The sequence below is a fragment of the Petaurus breviceps genome, unplaced genomic scaffold (genome assembly GCF_028583685.1).
Source record: "Petaurus breviceps papuanus isolate PSGF00001 unplaced genomic scaffold, PetGlider_PUasm1.0 41, whole genome shotgun sequence".
NCBI lineage: Eukaryota > Metazoa > Chordata > Mammalia > Diprotodontia > Petauridae > Petaurus > Petaurus breviceps.
The window spans coordinates 3,269,201-3,289,264 of record NW_027186320.1 but is presented as its reverse complement, the minus strand read 5'-3'; the positions used below and the strand labels follow the sequence as shown (position 1 = coordinate 3,289,264).

The 20,064-nt window shown below is 36.2% G+C and overlaps 1 long non-coding RNA gene across 1 annotated transcript in view; it reads right to left on the bottom strand.

Moving 5' to 3' along the window:
• Nucleotides 1-17,651: 17,651 nt before the first annotated feature.
• Nucleotides 17,652-20,064, bottom strand: part of LOC138171046 (uncharacterized) — a 36,268-nt gene continuing 33,855 nt past the window's right edge. Inside the window, exon 4 of the long non-coding RNA XR_011170794.1 lies at nucleotides 17,652-19,421. This is a non-coding gene — a long non-coding RNA (uncharacterized lncRNA). The remainder of the gene's footprint in view (nucleotides 19,422-20,064) is intronic.

Sequence of the window (20,064 nt, the reverse complement as noted above, 5' to 3'; positions counted from 1 at the left end):
ATTGAAATGGAATATGATTGTGCTGTTAGAAATGAAGAGCAACATGCTTTCAGGAAAGAAAAAAAAAGCTTGAAACACTTACATAAACCAATGCAACATGAAGTAAGCTGATCCAGGACAACAGTGCACATAGTAAGCAGTATTGTACACTGATCAACTCTCAACAACTTAATATAAGACAATTCTAAAGGACATGATAAAAAATGATAACCACCTTCAGATAAAAAAAATTGCTTCTGAATACATATTGAAGCACACTTTTTAATTTTTTTTTCTTATTTTGTGGGACTTTTATTTTGCAACATGACTAATGAGTGATTTTTTTTCATGACTGCACATGTATAAACTACATCAAGTTGCTTGTCTTTTTTTTTTTAAGCAATAAGGGTTAAGTAACTTGCTCAAGGTTACACGGCCAGTTATTTCTGGGTGTGGTGCTGAGTGTCTGAGCCCGGGATTCCATCTCCACGTTGTCCCAACACTGGAGCCGGTGCTCTTACTCGCTGAGCCACCTGGCTGCCCCTAAGCAATTGGGGTTAAGTAACTTGCTCAAGGTTACACGGCCAGGTGTTTCTGGGTGGGTGCTAAGTGTCTGAGCCCGGGATTCGATCTCCAGGTCTTCTCAACACTGGAGCTGGTGCTCTTACTCGCTGTGCTACCTGGCCACCCCGAGTTGCTTGTCTTTTCAATGAGGATGCTGGGGAGTGATGGGGAGAGAGAATTTGGGAGCCAAAATTGAAAATAATGAATGGTAAACAGTTAAAATTGTTTTTATATGTAATTGGAGAATATTTTAAAAATAAAACAAACAAATAAACATGACTTTCCCAAGCAAACATAGTTTTTGAAAAAAGTGGTTAGACTTATAGATTAGGAAAGCAAAGATATAGTTTACACAGATTTTGCCAATGCATTTGACAAATATCTCTCATACTAAACTTTTTGAACTCTATGAGGAAGGTTTCTAGTAAAGCTGAGTTTCAGAATTAAAGTCAGAGAAACTGTGTTTAAATCTTGTCTTTTAAGCTTATTATCTATGAGATTTAAGGCATGTTTCTCTACCTTTTTGAGACTCAGTTTACTTATGTACATAATTAGTTGCTTGAATTAGGTGAACTCTAGGATTTCTTTCAAGTTGAAATATAAGATACTGAATAAGGAAATATGAGTTTTCCAAAAGAACACTTACATATATTCATAGCTAATTGAATTGAGATATTAATTCCAAAATTATGAACTTTTTGCTATAAAAATTATTCCTTTCTACTGCTATTCAATTTTTCCAGAGATCTACCATATGCAACTTTTTTGAAATTCTATTCACCTATCAAACTTCTTTCTTTTTTATTTTGTAGTTAGATTTATTTATTTCAGAAAGGGGGAGGTTGAGGTCGCCTACTAGTATAATTTTGCTGTAAGTTTCTTCCAGTAACTCCCTTAATTTCTCCTGTAAGAATTTCAATGTTGTACCACTTTGAGTATATATGTTTAGCAATGATATTGCTTCTTTGTCTATGGTGCCTTTTAGAAAGATATAGTTTCCTTCCTTTTCTCTTTTGAATAGATCCTTGTTTTTTGTCTGGGATTAGTATTGCTATCACTGTTTTGTTTTTTGTGTTTTTTCACTTCGGATGAAGCAGAATATATTCTACTCCAGTCTTTTACTTTACCCTGTGTGGATCACTCTGTTTCAAAAATGTTTCTTGTAAGAAACATATTGTAGGATAATGCTTTTTTTTTTATCCATTCTTCCATCTGTTTCTGTTTTATGGGAGAATTCAACCCACTCATGTTCTCAGTTATGATTACTATCTGTGTCTTTCTCTCCATCTTTCCTTCCTATTTTTAATTTTCTTTCTCCTTTCTCCCTTTCCCTCCACATTAAAGTTTCACTTTTGAATTCATGCTTCCTCATTCTGGCCTCCCTTCTATAAGTGTCCCTCCTTTTTCTCTCCCTATTCACTTACCTTCTTTCCTTCCTTCTATCCCTCTTCCCCTTTTCATTCCTTTAACCCATCCAACTGCTTATCAGACAAGTTAGATTTCTACACCTATCTCAGCATGTTTTTCCTCCTTGACCCAAATCTGATGAGTAAAGTTCAAACAATGATCATCTCCTTCCCTTCTTTCCCTCTACTGTAATATGTCTTTGTGCCTCATCATGTAATTTACCCTTTTCTGCCTTCTCCTTTTCTCTTTTTTCAAAATAATTTTTCAGCTCTTAATTAGGTGTTTTTATAATCACACCAAAATTAACTTAAACCCACACCCTCTGTCTATGTATTACCTTTCTATATTATGTAATAAAGTACAGTTCTCAAGAGTTGCATCATCTTCCCATGGAAGGATGTAAATAGTTTCTCCAGATTGAAAAAAAAAAGTTTTGTTTTGTTTTTCCCTTTCCTCTTTAGCTTTTTATACCTCTCTTGAATCTCGTATTTGAAGATCAGTTTTCCAGGTCAGTTGTTTTTCCAAAGAGGTATTTTGCATTTTCCTCATTTTTTTCATTCTTTATATTTTATTTGACTGATTCTTGATGCCTCATAGATATTAGCTTCCATTTATCCAATTCTAATTTTTAAGGCATTATTTTGTTCAGTTAGTTTTTGTATCACATTTTCCATTTGTCCAATTATCTCTGTGATTTTTTAAATTCCTTTTTGCATTTGGCTAACTCTGTTTGGAGAAAATGTTTTCTTCCCTTTGTTTTGACCTTTCTTTCACCACCTGCTATCTCTCTTTTGCATAGCTCTCATTTCTTTTCCAATTTTTTCTTTAACATCTCTTATTCAGCTTTTCAAATCCTTATTGATCTCTTCCAGGAAGGCTTTTTGGTCTTGAGAGCAATTCATATTCCTTTTTGATGTTTCTGTTTTAGATTTATTGACAATGTTCTCCTCTTTTGTGTTTTTTTTTTCTTTTGCTTTTTGGATGGCAATTAGGGTTAAGTTACATGCCCAAGGACACATGGCTAGTTTTTGTGTTACTTGTCTGAGGTCAGATTTGAACTCAAGTACTCCTGACTCCGGGGCCAGTGTTCTATTCACTGATTTTAATGCCAAGCAAAGGAAACTTTCCAAGGTTCAAATTACCAGCATAGGTGCTCTCCATTTTATTTAGTGAAAAATTAAGAATAGCGAACATCAAAATATATAACATAATTCAAAATACAGCATTCACTAAATATAATTCAATAATCCCCAAGTACTACTCCAGCCCTGGACATTATAATTCATTTAGTCCATCCCAAAGACCCTCTTCTAAGTACTACTCCACCACTAGGCTGTACATTCATTTAGTCAACCACAAAGCCTTTCTTCTCAAATGGAGATTAGTTCTCAATAATAAGTAAAGTACATTCATTTGGTCAATCACAGAGCACAAAAAAGCCAAAAGTTCCCCAACCTTGGATCACAATTGAATCTACCCCAGAGTTACAACAAGCTTAGCACAGCATTCAATACCCAAAGAGAGGGCTTTTCTTCATCTTGACCAAGGCAAGTTCTCAGCAATCTTTGTTCCTGGGGAGACAAAGCTTAGCAAGGCCACAAGATACATTGCCAGTGTCTTCATTGATTCATTCTCTGTCTGCAGAACAGTCTTAGGAATACTAAATATTTAAAGAACAATTAATTCAAATATCACATAGCCTATTTGTAAAAAAAAAAAAAATAGGCAAAGAAAGAGTTCTACCCAAGTCTTTTTATGACACATGTATCATGCTGATATCAAACCAGGAAGAGCTCAAACAGAAATAGACAATTATAGATAAATTTTGGTAATGAATATTGATACAAAAAATTTAAATTGCAAAGAGATTACAGTAGTTTATCATGAGAATAAAACACCATACTGAGGGGAGATTTATTTCAGGAATGCAGTACTGGTTGAATAGTATGAAAACTATCAGCATAATTGACCAAATCAGTAACAAAACTAACAGAAAAATTATCATTTCTTAATTGGTGAAAAAAAAGATTTTTAACAAACTGGCACCTATTCCTATACAAAAAACAAACTAGAGATCACAGGAATCAATGAAGTTTCTTTTAAATGATAAGTAACACCTATCTAAAAGAATCAGCAACCAATATACATAATGGGTATATGCCAAAGACTTTTACATTATGATCAGGGTGAAACAAGCATTTCCATTATCACCACAATTATTCAATACTATACTAAAAATATTGCCTTTAGCAATAAAAGAATAAAATATAAATTGAAGAAATTAGAATAGGCAATGAGGAAACCCAAGTATCATGCTTTGCATAATATATGATTTAGAAAATCTCAGAGAATCAACTAAAAAATTCCTTGAAATAATTAAGAACATATGCAAATTAGCAGAATGCAAAATAAACCCATGCAAATCATTAGGATTTCTATATGTAACCAAGAAAACAAAATAGCAATAAATAGAGAAGCTTCATTACAGAATATAAAATATAAAACAATTGGAAGTTTCACTGCCAAGAAAAATTCAAGAACTATATAAATACAATTTTAAAACACTTTTCACACAAATAAAGTCAGATCTTTATTCATTTTTGAAATTGAAAATTGGTCATGGAAGGTCAAGCTAATATAAGGAATAAGACAACTTTACCAAAATTAATTTACTTATTCCATGTCATCAATCAAATGAACAATTTTCATAGAGCTAGAAAAAAATTGTAACAAAATTCTTGTTGAAAAATGAAAAAAGTCAATAATAACAAAGGAATTAATGAAATACATAAAAGAAATGAGCCCTAACCATTCCAGATTCAAAAGTACAGAATAAAGTGCAATCATGAAAATGATTTGCTATTTGCTAAGGAAAAGAGTGGTGGATCAATTGAATAGGTAATTTACAAATAGTCAATAACAATAATAATGTACTATTTGATTAACTCAGAGACTCCAACTTCTTGGAATATAACTCACTATTTGAGAAAAATACTGTGGTAAAAACTGGAAAATAATATAGTAACTACTAATTAGAGACAAAAATCTTACACTGTTTCCTAAGATAAGGGCAAAATGGGTGTGTAATTTAGAAATAAAGGGTGATTGGCCACTTAGTAGAGGACATTACAGTTTATGTGTCATATTTTTGGAAAGGGGGAAAGTTTATTACCAAACAAGAGATGGAGAGTAATATGAAATGCAAAATGGATAACTTTGATTACATAAAATTAAAAAGATTTACTCAAAAAAACCTAATGAAATAAAGATAAGAAAGAAAGTAGAAACCTGGGAAACAATTTTTTTTTTATCCAGTGTTTATGATAAACATATCATTTTTAATATGTTTATGTTGAATTGAGTCAAATTTATAAAAATACAGACATTGCCCAATGGATAAATGGTCAAAGAATATAAACAAGTTGTTTTTAAGAGAAATAAATTGTAGTTTTGTTCTAATTCACTATTGATTAGGAAAAAAACAAACTCAAAGAACGGTAAGGTATTACCTCACACACTTCAGATTGCCTAATATGACAGAACAGGAAATTGATAAATGTTGGAGAACATGTAGGAAAATAGGGACATTAAAGCATTGTAGGTAGAATTGCCAACTAATCAAACCATATTGTAGAACAATTGCACCTATGCCCAAAGGGCATAATAACAGCTAATAAATAATAATAAATAAAAGGGAAAATATCAGTTGCTCTTCAGTAGACTAAGGTGATATAATAAAAAAGAACATTTACCTAAATAAATTTGCTTATTAAGTGCCATAAGAATCAAACTACCAAAAAAGAATTTTATAAACCTAGAAAAATAATAACAAAATTTATCTGGAAGAATAAAAGGTCCAGAATATTAAGGGAATTACTTAAAAGAAATTCAAGGTAAGGTGACCCAGTCTTATGAGATTTTCAATTGTATTATAAAGCAGCCAACATCAGAAGTACTTAGTACTGGCTAAGAAATAGAGAGGTAAATCAATAGAATAGATTAGGTACACAAGACACAGTAGTCAATGACAAAAGGATTCTACTGGTGATAAATGCAAATACCACAGCTTCTGGGATAAGAACTCCACATTAAAAAGGAAAAAGAATGCTGGAAAAACTAGAAAACTAGAAAAAATAGACCAACGTTTTATACTGCATACCTGGATAAATTCAAAAGGAGTAGATGATTTAGTGGTGACGTCTAACCCTAAAACCATATAAGGAGAGTAAAGAATACTTTAGCTATCAGACTTATGGAGAGTGGAAGAATTTAAGACCAAAAAAGATATAAAGAACATTATGGAATGCAAAATAGATAATTTTTATTTCTTCAAATTGAAAACATTTTGCACAAAATCAATGCAACCAAGATTAGAAGTGAAGCAGAAAGCTGGGAAACAATTTTTACAATGCTTGTCTCTTCTAAAAGTCTCATTTCTAAACTATATAGAGAATCAGATCGGATTTTTAAGAATACAAGTCATTTCCCAATTGATAAGTGGTCAGAGGATATCAACAGGAAATTTTCAGATGAAATCAATGCTATTTATAGACATATCAAAAAATGGTCTAAATTACCATTAAGGAGAGAAATGCAAATCAATACTATTCTGAGTTACTATTGTACATCTACCAGATTGGCTAATACAAGAAAAAAATGAAAGATAAATATTATAGAAGATATGGGAAAGCTCAAGCAAGTTCCTGCTTTTATTCCACCATCTTTGCTCCATCTGTTGCTCATCATTACTTAGAACAAAATAGTTCTCCATTAGATTCATATACCACGACTTGTTCAGTCATTTCCCATGTAAGATACTACTTTATTGTTGGTGGAATTATGAACTAATCCAAACATTCTGGAGAAAAACTTGTAACTATGCCCAAATGGACATAAAACTAAGCATCCAGGAATACCAATTCAACATCTATATCTCAAAGATATCATAAAAATGGAAAAGGAATCACATGTAAAAATTTTATTTATAACAGCTCTTTTTCATGATGGTAAAGAATTGGAAATTGAGGGCATGCCCATCAATTGGGGAATGGCTGAACAAGTTGTGGTATATGAATCTAATGGAGTACTATTTTGTTCTAAGAAATGATGAGCAGTGAATGGAGCCATGATGGTGGAATAAAAGGAGGACCTTGCTTTAGCTCACCCCCAATTACCTCCAATACCTGGAAAAATGTCTCCAAATAAATTTTGGGGCTAAATAACCTGCAAAATGACAGAGTGAAACAAATCCCTCACAGAATACAACCAGGCAGGTGAAAAGAAAGGGTCTCTTTAACTGGGTTGGGAGAGGAGTAGAGTCTTTTGTTGCCCTTGTATGCACATATCAGGCTGGAACAGACCTCAGGGGACTGAATCACTGGCAGCTGTAGCAGTTTCCAGACATCTCAACCCATAAATGCCAAAGGCAAAGTAAAAGGTCAGTAGGGAACCTCTGTTGCATGGGTGGGAGAAGAGCACAGTCTGGCCACTGCCCTTTAGGTGGTAGGTGTTGAGGCTATGCTGGCAGTGGCAGCCACACTGCTGGCTATTTCTGGAGATCCAGGCCCAAAGATGGTAGGGGGAACAAGAAGCGAACCAGAGGGTAATTATAGTAATCTCTTTGATGGTGCTGAAGCAGGAAACTCTTGTTTTGCCCTGCTTTAATCTGGGTCGCAGTCTTGAGTGGCAGTCCTATGGTAAAGAGATCACTGGCATGGTAGAGCTTGTGGTGGCTGTGGAGAAGGAGTCCTCCTCACAGTTCTGAGGGAGATGACTAGAAGTTGCTCTGAAAACAACTGCACAAAACCCCAGGAGTTTGGGATACATCTTTCTCCATTCTGGAAGCAGAGTTTTACCTTGCTAAATACCTCAAAAGTCAAGTAATCAGCTGGGAAAATGAGCAGAGGAAAAGAAATCAGACTATAGAATCCTTTTTTGGTTGTGTGTGTGTGTGTGTGTATGACTGTGTATACATACACATATCTATATGTATGCATATGTATATGTCTGTATGTATATGTGTGTATACATAGAAGGAACAGAGTGAGTTGAATATGAAGAGATGTTATCTAAAAACTAAAATTAAGTGATGAGAGAGGAATATATTGGGAGAAGGAGAAAAGGAGAGAGAAAATAGGGTAAATTATCTCACAGAAAAGAGGCAAGGGAAAACTCTTACAATGGGGGGAAGAACAGAGAGGTGAAAGTGAATGAGTCAACCTTACTTTCATTACAATTGGCTTAAGAAATAAATAGCATACACATTTAATTGAGTATCTTCCCCTACAGGAAAGTAGGGATGACGGGATACAATGGGGGAATGATAGCAGGAAGAGCATATTGGGGAAGGAGGCATCAGAAGCAAACACTTTTGAAAAGGGACAAAGTCAAAGGGAAAAATGGAATAAATGGGGTACAGAATAAGATGGAGTGAAATAGGTTTAGTGTTTCACAATATGACTGTCATGGCATTTTTTTTTCATAACTACACATGTATAATCTATATTATATTGCTTATCCTCTCTGTGGTGGTGGAAAAGAAGAGAAGGATCGAGAGATTCTTGAACTCAAAATTTTAAAAGCAAGTGTTTTAAAAAATTGTTTTTACATGCAAACTGTAAATAAGATATTCAGGAAATAGGCTATAGAAATTCATCTTGCCCTACAAGAAAATGAGGGGGAAGGGGGTAAGAAGGAGTATGGGGGTATATAATAGAGGGTAGACTGGAGCAAGGGGTAATAAATATGCTTGACATCTTGGGTTGGTTAGTAGAGGAGAGATGGTGAGAAAATTTGTAAATCAAAATATTGTGGGAATGAATGTTGAATACTTAAAATAAATAAATAAATTTGAAAAAAAATTATGACCTGGCAGATTAAAAAAAAAACACCTGGAAAGACTTGCATGATTTCATGTTCAGTGAACTGAGCAGAAGCAGGAGAACATTGTACATAGTGACAGCATCATTATGTGATGACCTTGAAATATGTAACTCTACTCAGCAATGCAATGATCTAAGTCAGTTCCAAAAAACTAATAATGGAAAATACTATCCACATCCAGAGAAATAACCATGAAGTGTGAATGCAAATAAAACCTTACTATTTTCTCTTCTTTTCTTTCTTGTGGTTTTCTTGTTTTGTTCTAATTTTTCTTTCTCAACATGACTAATGTTGAAATATGCTTAATCCAATTGTATATGTGTAACCTATATCAGATTGCACGTCACCTTGGAGAGGGGGAAAAGGGGAAATATAAAACTCAAAATCTTATAAAAGCCAATGTTGAAAAATAAAACTGAACAAATTAATAATATATTTTACTTATAAAAATTCAACAATGTTTCCTTACGGTCATACACTAGGTGGGCTAATTTAGTGATGGTTATAGCCATCTGTCATGCAAAGCAAAAATATATGGTCAAGGTCAAAATCATAATCTCTTTCTTCTTGTTTAGTAAGCCAGAGACAGGATTGACATATGTGAAAAATGGTTTCTGTCCAATACCCAAAGAGATACTTTGCAAACTGAAAATGATTTTGTCACAAGGAGTCACAGTTTTTAAAGTGTAATTAGATATTCTTAAAACCTCAGTTGTAAGCAAACAACATGTTCAGTCCATTTTTTCTTATTTAAAAAAATGAAGATTTTTGGATATCTTAAAAAATTGATATTTTATCATGTATATAAACTACACATACACACATATGTGTAATATTTGTGTGTTTATTTATATATGTATGTGTGTATGTATATGCATATACATATTTGTGTGTTCCAGTCAAATTATTCATGATGTTATTACCAATTTAGATTTTTTTTCAAGTCTGGGGATCTGGGCAGTATTAGGAATGATATGTCAATTTGTGAAACAAGTGTCATATGGATCATTACCTGAAGTGGTCCAAATCCTTGGTGATATAATCCATATACAATGAACCTTAAAAATAATTCATTGTGAAAATGCTAAAGTTTATGGAGAAATAAGAGGTTTTGACTTTGGTAACTGTCTGTCTCTCTGTCTATCTTTCTGTCTCATCTTTGGATGAGATGGATGTATACATGCTGCAATGGCAAGCAAAATTGTACTTAATTCCTTGTTTCAATTATTCAAGTTTCTCTGAGCCTTGCCTGTGATTATGTCAAGTCTTTGTTATAAACAGAACCTGTGAGGCTCACAGTGAGAGCAAGTTGCCAAAGACTGGAACAGGAAGGATGTAATAGTAATGGTAGAACAGGAAGGAGTAGAGCAAATAAAACCTTGAGCATTGGGGTGGCTAGGTGGCACAGTGAACAGAACACCAGCCCTGGAGTCAGGAGGACCTGACTTCAACTCTGACCTCAGAAACTTGACACTTACTAGTCCTGTGACTTCAGGCAAGTTGCTTTATGCCAATACCCCTGCCCTACCCCCTCCAAAATGTAAAGAAAAAAAAGTTGGAGCATAATTTGGTATTGAGCAGAACTGAGAGAGAGAACATATATGGTATCAGTCCTATGTCTATTTTGTCTGTGTTGATTTGTATTTATGCTACTTTGTCAGACAGAAGCACTCTGTCTGTTGACTTGTGATAGTGTTGCTTTGTCAGAGAGAAAGATTCTATCTTTTGATTGTGTTACTTTTATAAAGTAGAAGCATTGTATCTATTGAGTTGTGTTTCTTTGTCAGACAGAATCACCTTATCTATTGACTTGTGTTGATTTCACAGCAGAAAGTCAATTGAAAGGATACTGTAGAAAATGTTTATGAATACAGTGGTAACTCTCTTAAGCTTAATGTATACAGCTGGACCTGGAGCTGGAAGCTGCCTAACTCTGAATCCAGGTGACAGTTGGGTGAATTCAGACAAGAGCTGGAAGCATGGAAGAGGAACCATGAAGTTTGGGTACTTAGTGCTGACTGACAAAGTTAAAACAGTGAGACCTCTGGGTGGGATAAATTTGTAGTTTGTACCCATTAAGGATGATTGCTTACCTGTCTCCAATCCATATGGAAGAAGACTTTAGACGGGTCCTTCTTATTGATTAGTTCAGATTGTGACTTACTGAATGTTAGTTTTTGTTTAAGACTATGTGACCAGGGGTGGAGCCAAAATGGTATTGTAGAAGCAGGAAATTCTGTATGCCTCCTCCAAAACAACCTCAAATACCTATAAAATTACTCTCAACAAACTACAGGGCTTCAGAACCCACAAAGTGACAGATAAAAAAAAATCTCCCACTAAAAACTGGCCCAGCAGGCCAGCAGGAAGGGTACATCACAGCACACTGGGAGCTGAACCCAGCCCCCAGGGAGGCCACAGTTTTAGCCTCAGGGTGGTCAACAACAGCACCAGATGGAGGGACTTCAGGAAAGTGGATCACCAGCAGCTATGGAAGTTTCCAGAATTATCAACACATAAATGCCAAAGTGTGGACTTTATGGGAACAGGGAGTCTGAAAGTGCAGTCTGGCTTCTGTACACAGGAGATAGAAGTGGGTGAGGTGCAGCATTTGCCACTGCATGGCTGCTTCAGAACTCCTGGCCTGCAGATTGTAGGAGGACCAAGCAACCAGATTGCTTTCTAGGGTGGAGTTCCTGGGGTGCATGACCAGTGTGCCAGAGCTTGTAGAGGCTTCTGAGAGGGCACCCAACTAATAGCTCCAACAGCTGAGAAAACCCCAGAAATTTGCAAAAAAAAATCTCCTCTGTGGAAGCAGAATTGTACTGTGGCAAAAAGCTCAAAAATCAAGTAATTGAGTGGCAACATGACCAAGCAAAAAAAGTAAAGCAAGCACAGCAATACAATTCTGTACTCCTTTTTTGGGGACAAAAGGGATAAAAGCATGAAAGAGGAGGAAGAGAAAGAAGTCAGAACACCAGCACCAAAAGCTTCCAAGAAAAATATGAACTGGTTGAAAGTTATAGAGTGCCTTAAGAAGGATTTTGATAAACAAATAAGAGAAGTGGAGGAAAAAAATTGGGAAGACAAATGAGAATGATGGAAGAACATCTTGAAAAAAGGGTCAACATCTTGACTGAAGAAATCAACATCTTAAAAACAGGCTAACTCAAATGACAAAAGAGACTCGAGAAGCCAATGAGGAGAAGAATGGCTTAAAAAGCCAAATTTGCCAGATGGAAAAGAAATTCAAAAGCTCGCTGAAGAGAATAATTCCTTCAGATTTAGACTGCAACAAATGGGAACTAGTGACTTTATGAGAAATCAAGATAGTATTAAACAGATTCAAAAACATAAAAAAAAAATGGAAGGCAATGTGAAATATGTCATTGGAAAAACCATTTACCTGGAAAATAGATCCAGCAGTGAGAATTTAAAAATTCTTGGACTTCCTAAAAGCCATGATCAAAAAAATAACCTAGAAATTATCCTTCAAGAAATTCTCAAGGAAAATTGCCCCGATGATTTAGAACCAGAAGGCAAAATAGAGGTTGAAAGAATCTCCCAATCAACTCTTGAAAAAGATCCCAAAAAGAAAACTCCTAGGAATATTATAGACAGAATTCCCAGATCAAGGAGAAAATAATACCAGCAGTCAAGAAGAAACAATTGTAATATTGAGGAAACGCAAACAGGATGATGCAGGATCTGGCAGCTTCAACATTGAGGGATCAAAGGGATTGGAATATGATATTTCAGAGTTCAAAGGAGCTAAGATTAAAACCAATAATCACCTAACCAGCAAAACTGAGTATCATGTTTTAGGGGAAAATAAGGTCATTCAGTGGAATAGAGGACTTTTAATCATTCTTGCTGAAAAACCTGGAGTTGAATAGAAAATTTAACATTCAGATGCAAGAAGCAAGGGAAGCATGAGAATGTAAACAGGCAAAAGAAATCATAAGGAACTTATCAAAGTTGAACTATTTACATTCCTACATGGAAAAATGATAATTATAACTTATGAAACATTTCTCAGTATGAGAATAGTTGAAGGCAATATAAATATGTATATATATATGAATATATATATATATTTAGATATACACACATATATATATATACATACATATATCTTTCTATGAAGGGGAGTATATAGATGTATGACTACTTATGTGAGTGGGTTAAAATGTGTACAGGTATACATAGACAGAGGACACAGGAACAATTTAAAAGAAAGGAATGACCTTAAAAGGTGAAGGTGACAGGTGAGAGAGAAATATAACAAGAGGAGAAGGGGTGAGACAGAATGCAGTAAATTATCTCATTTAAAAGAGGCAAGGGAAAAGTGTTACAATGGAGGAAAAGAACAGGAAGCCAAAAGGGAATGACTCAACCTTATTCTCATTGAATTTGGATTAAGGAGGGAATGACAGACACACTAAATAGGGTATCTCACCCTAAAGAAGAGTAGGGGAGAAGGGGATAAGAGGGGGGATGATGGAAAGGAAGGAGGGTTGGGGAAGGGGAGGGAAGTTGGAAGCACACATGTTTGAAAAAGGAAAGGATCAAAATAGAGAATAGAACAAGTGGTAGCTGGGATAGGATGGAGGCAAATATAGAGAGTCTTTTATAATATATACATTATGGAAATGTTTGGCATAGCTACACATGAATAACCTATATTGAATTGCTTAAATTCCCAGTAAGGGTGGGTGATGAGGGAAGAAGGGAAAGAATCTGGAATTCAAATCTTGAAAATCAAATGTTTAAAATTATTTTTATTACTATTTTACATGTAACTGAGAAATATCATATATAGACACTGGGATATAGAGATCCATCTTGCCCTACTGGAATGTTGGAGGGGTAAATGGGGGAAGATATATTAGAGAGCAGATTGGTGGAGGGGATATGCAGTGGGATTATTGTTTTGGGGTGGTGGCTAGGGGGAAGATGCGTAGAATATTTGTAACTCACAATCTTGTGGAAATGAATGATGTAAACTAAAAATAGATATAAAATTTAAATAAATAAAAAAGAAATGACAAGGCAGGGGTAGTTTCTAAAAACATATCAAGACCTATTTGACCTGACTCAATGTAGAGTGAGAACAACCACGAGGTCATTGCACACACTAACAGAAATGTTGTAATAATTATCAGTTGTGAAAGATTTGGTTATTATTATCAAGAAAATGATTCAAGATAATTCTTAATGATTCATGTTGGAAAGAACATTTTATCTACCTCTAGAGAGATAACTGATGAACTCAGAGTGCCAAATGAAGTATAATTTATTTACTTCCCTATTTTTCTTCCTTTTAATTATTGGCAGATATGGGAATGTATTTTGCAGGATTAAAAAAAAGCCTAATTGACAACTTCAGTAATAAGTTGTCATGTTATATCATTGTAAATGTTTTTCTTTGGTTTCTGTGGATATTTTGCTTTAGTTTATTGCTGAATGAATAGTGAGTTTACTATACTATAGGATCAGAACCTTAATATTATTCACAGCAGTAGTCCTCAGGAGAGCTGTTTGTGCTTGGCTTTACACATGCACATGTACATATGTGTATGTGTGTATATGTGTATAAAACAATTATAGAGTGTGGTTCTTTTACCATCACTCTCTGGGATATTTCATCTATTCCTAAATACCCTAAAAATTCCAGGTCTGTGGTTATAGAAAGGGAAAAACAACATAAGCCCACAAAGTAAGCCTTGAGAAACCTAGGTATAACAATACTTATGACAATCAAGAGCCTTGAGATTTATTGTCTTCAACTCCTCCTTGCCCTTTAAGCATGTACAGTACATTAATTTCCACCAGTAAGGAATGAGTTCCATAACCATGAGCTTTGGGATACAGGTTGCATATTGTTAATCCTGTTGCATTTTCTAAATACATTCATTTTATTTATCACTATATTACTATCAATATACTTTCCATTTAAATTAAAATAAACACCTTGACATTTATTTTTCAACATTTGAATATTTTCAACATTCAAACAACCAATTAGAGATTATTTAAGGTAAAATTAATATTAACCCTAATAAAATGATTTTTCAATATGAATCAAATGTACAAATGATCAAAATGTCACAGAGTTTCCATAAAAATGTGTCACATTCTCCTATCAAAACATATATTGAGATTAATGGTAAGAAGGATGTTGATGAAGATGGTGGAATAGAAGCAGGACCTCTGAGAGACTCTGGCTTCCACCTTCTGCAATCAATGTAAAAAGGGGACACGCAACAAACTTTGGAGCTGCAGAACCTACAAAATGACACAGAGAATCTAACCTCCCGCTGAGGACAGCCTGGCAGGCCAGCAGGAATCAGTCAGTGCAGTGCTCTGGGAGTTGAGCCCAGGCCCACATGAGCTGGAGGTTTTAGCCCCAGGATGGGTCTGACCAGCTGCCAACCATAGGAACTCCAGATCAGCAGCAGCCATGGCCATTTCCAGAATTATCAACACATAGATTCAAAGCACAAAGTGAGATGTCAGTGCAGTCTGGCCTTTGGGACCCAAAAATAAGTGGGAGTTCATCAGATTTTGCCCCCGGGTGAGAAGCCACTGAGACACCAAGCACAGCTATCCAGCGACAAGTGGCAGGTTCAGCTCCTGGCCCGAAGCTCCTGGCCTGCAGAGTATAGGGGGACCAAGTGAGCTGTCTGAGGGGTAATTGCTTTTGCTTTAACCTGCTTGGATCTGGATTGAGGGATTGACTTTGTTTTCTTCTTCTGAGTATGTGTTTTGACCTTCCTTGTCAACATGTTAACTTTAAATAGTCAGAATTTTTCCCCACTGTTTGTTCATTTTACAGCCTTTTACTTGACTTACAGATCTTTGTTAAAGTAGGGCTCTGCTTCCAGATTGGAAAAGACACTTTCTTAAGCTTCAGGTATTTTGTGTAGCTATTTTCAGGGACACCTCTAGAGACCTGTAATTTTTTCAGTTCTTTCTAGGTGGTATGATCTAAGAAGAGGTGCATTTCTTGTTTTCTTAGCATGTGCTCTGGCCTGTGGGCATCTACAAGAACTCTTTTTTGGCCTGGAAGTGTGATGAGGGTCACTGCTTAACTAAGGCTCTAAGTCCTGCTATCCTCCTAGCCCTGGGACTGCCACCCAGGACTGTGACCTAGATATGAGTATGGACAAAACTACAGAATCCTGCTTCCATGCTAGTAAAAAGACCACCATAATTCCCTTCTGACCTGTTATTTAACCCCCTTTCCATCTGTGGGCTGAGAACTCTAAGTAGCTGCTGTCCCTGCAACTGCTGTTTAAGTCACTTTGAAAGTCTGTTCCTGGTTTCCTGAGGTGTGGTCTGTACTGAACTGGCCTCCACTCTCACCCAGGTTACACAGACCTTCCTTGTTGACCTTCTAAGTTGTCTTTGGTATCTGTGGGTTGAGGGTTCTGCAAACCACCACTGCTGCCAGTAATTCAGTCTCCCCAAGGCCTGTTATGGGTTTGTTAGGGCCTAGTCTGTTCTGATACAGGCTGCACTAGACTGGTATCTGTTATAGAAATGTACATTTTTAAGATCTTCCATGCCCCTAGGTTTAAGTGCACCTGGAGCCTGAGGTGGGAGGTTTGTTTTTTAGGAGATACATTGTGATTGGGCAGTGACTAAAGAAGGTTGTTACATTCTCTGAGTAAGGAGAAGGTATATAAGACATTATGGGAGGCTTTGCTTTGGGGCTCACTGTTTGAAATGTTGTGTGATTTGACCAGATGAGACTCTGGGAAGCCATTGTTGAGAGCTCCCCACCTATGAAAAACCAAGATGTTGATGCTTCCCTCTATGGTATGCATGTAATGGTTGGACAATTTGGAAGCTTGTCTGCTTGAAATATTTCTGTCTGTATACTCTGAAGTTCGGGGTGCTAACCTTTTTCCCCTGAACTAGGCAAATGATATGTTTGATTGATTAAAGCAAGTTTGCTAACCCATTTTGAGTTGCTTTCCTTTAGAAAAGCATATCTAAGAACATGTGTTGGCAGCCCCCCTGGGTACCCTGGGTTGTTTGCTGCAAAAATATCTTTTCTGACCCTGGTGCAACATACTTTTCTTTCCAAACTTCCAAGTTTTCTTTAGGCTGGAAATTTGTTTCGCTTTGTCTTTTCTTGGGTTCTTTTGCTCCAGTATCTCTTTTGAACTTTTTTTGTTTGTTTGTTATCTTTCTTTTTTTTTTTATTTTGGAGGGGCTAAGGAAGGGCAATTGGGGCTAAATGATTTGCCCAAGGTCAAAGAGTAGTAAGTGTTAAGTGTCTAGGTCAGATTTGAACTCAGGTCCTCCCCAGTCCAAGGCCAGTGTTCTATCCACTGTGCCACTGAGCTTCCCTTGAGTAACTCTTAAAGAAAAGTATTTATATGTATTTGGGAGAGTGCTCTAGTGAGTCCCTGACTTTACACAGGACTCTGTCATCTTGGCTTTACCTTGAAGGTTGTATATTTACAGTAGTTTTTACCTGAATAAATATGCTTAGTTAAGTCCTACTGCCTCCTAAACATCAAGAGGTTTTCCAATCAGTACATGACCCCATACGTTTCATATTGTAGGATAGAATTTTCATTAATTGTCATTCTGTTTAAAAACCATTTTTATGTCATCTCTGATCCCTTAATTTTTTTCTCACTGACTTGTAATATCAAGTAATTAACATAATTTGAGGAGAAATCTGTACTTTCTGTACAAATTGTTACAAAATTTTCCATATCTCCCAGTGCTTAAACTAACCCATGCTGACTCACTTGTTAAATTATCATTTCCCCAGATACTTACAAAATGATCAAACTACATGTGGTATGGACTGTTTAATATTTTAAGAAGTCAAATAACTGTAAGAAGACACAGCTCCTCACATTAAAATAAATGGAACAGGTAGGAAAGAACTACAATGCTCAAGAAGAGATTACTAAATACTCAAGGAGGGAAATGTAAAGGCAAGCATGAGCAGTTTTCAGAGGACTGCTGCTGTGAACAACTTCAAGGGTCTGATTACATGGTATAGTGAACTCTCTATTTAGTCAGCTGTAAATTAAAGCAAAAACATTCACAGAAATCAAAGTATAGCATTCACAATGTTTTAACTTCACAACTTATCACTGAAGTGGCCACATAGTTTTCACCAAAGTGGTCACATAGATTTAAACAAAAGATCACATTAATTTAGTAACTCAATAATTTAGTCATTCCTTAATTCAATCATCCCTAAGGAGGCTAGTTCTCCTTAAGGGACACAAAGTACAGTGGTCAAGGTACTCCACCCCATGGTCACATTGTCTTAAATCTCTCAGTCAATACACAGTATCGAAGTAAAGATTTTTTTCACCTTAATTGGAGATTAGTTTCCAATCAAGCATCCTGAAAAGGTACAGGATATAGAGTACAAACTCCTCCACCCCTAGGCCACAGTAAATCATGATCTTTTCACTTCACATTAAATACCCAGAGATAGGTCTTTTCATGTTGACTCAAGGCAGGCTCCAGGCTCTCAGCTTCCATGGTTCCTCTTTCATGGTCCCAGCTCCTCCCCAAATCTACCCAAATGTCACCTGAGTTCAGTTCCTTATCCAGCTCCTTGTGCAGTTCCTGTTCCATATGGAAGGTGATGATGTCTAGCCAACCTCAAGTCCTTCACAGTTTCTGTTACTGGAAAGACAAACTTTAATAAAGCCAGAATAACATTAAAGCACCCTGTGGTCATACTCATCAATGCTCTTCCTGTCTGTGAAATGAACATAGACACAACAAAAAGGTCTGAGGAATCAAGAGAAATCATCACTGTAGTACCAAATCACTGAAAACATCAGTGAGACCATCCTCCAGGATTTCTGTAAACAAAAGGAAATCCTCTTTCAGGGCTTCTGAATTAGCAGTAATGTACCAGGGTTTCTGTAACAACAGCAATGTCCTCTATCAGCAGACTAATCTGACAAAGTAACATCAAAACAGACAAAGTACTAGTACCACAGCCATGCATTCTCCCAGTTCTCCTCTCTTCTCATTTCTCAGTTCTTCTCAATTCTCTTTTCAGTTCTTCTCAGGTCTCAATTCTGCTCTCAATTCATAGCTCCCCAGGCTCCATTATGCTTGCTCCAAGAAGTTCTCTGTTTTTAGTTTAGTTCCAAGTTCTCAGTTCTCAATTTTGTTCTCAATTCTTCTCTCCATCAGTAGCAGCTCAGCCTCCACACTGTTGGATCCCAGCAGTTCTGGCTCTCTAGGTTGGGCTTTTCCTTATATATGGTATTAGCTCCTCCCTATTCTGCGCCTACCTATTACATCAGCAAGTTCATCCCATGGGATTCACAAGTTCTGAATTTTAATACATGATATAATCATGAACTGAAAAAAAGGTCCTAAGTAGTTAAATAGATGAAATAAGGTGTTAACTACTTCTGTTTCTAAATAATAAGTTCTAATGCTAGGTACCTGTTTGCTTGCCAATACAAAGGGAGGTGGATATTTTCAAATTCCATTACCATAACAGGAAAGCTTAGGCAAAATGAGTTGAGCAGTTGAGATGATTTGTGGCAGGTGAAACTTAGCAAACATTTGGACTGTCTGTACTAAAAGAAAAAAAAAACATATAGAAGAAGAATTAATGCTGACTGTTCCACTCACTTCCCTGAAATGAAAAATAAACTGTATTTAATTATCCTACCTGAGCTCCTTCCCACCCCCATTTCTCTCAGTTCCTTTTTTTTCTTTTTTTTTATTAAGCAATCAGGGTTAAGTAACTTGCTCAAGGTTACATGGCCAGTTATTTCTGGGTATGGTGCTGAGTGTCTGAGCCCAGGATTCGATCTCCAGGTTGTCCCAACACTGGAGCCAGTGCTCTTACTCGCTGAGCCAACTGGCTGCCCCTAAGCAATTGGGGTTAAGTAATTTGCTCAAGGTTACACGGCCAGGTGTTTCTGGGTGGTTGCTAAGTGTCTGAGCCCAGGATTCGATCTCCAGGTCTATCTCAACACTGGTGCCGGTGCTCTTACTCGCTGTGCTACCTGGCCGCCCCTCAGTTCCTTTTTCTTTGCCTCTTACCTTAAAATCCCAAGGAGGTCTTCTAAGATGATTTCCTTCCATAGGACATTTATGGATGGAAGAAAATTCAATTCTCCTCCTGCTTCTCCCCACAAATTTTTGGGAATTCTCCCCCAAATTATCTTCTATCTATCTATCTATCTATCTATCTATCTATCTATCTATCTATCT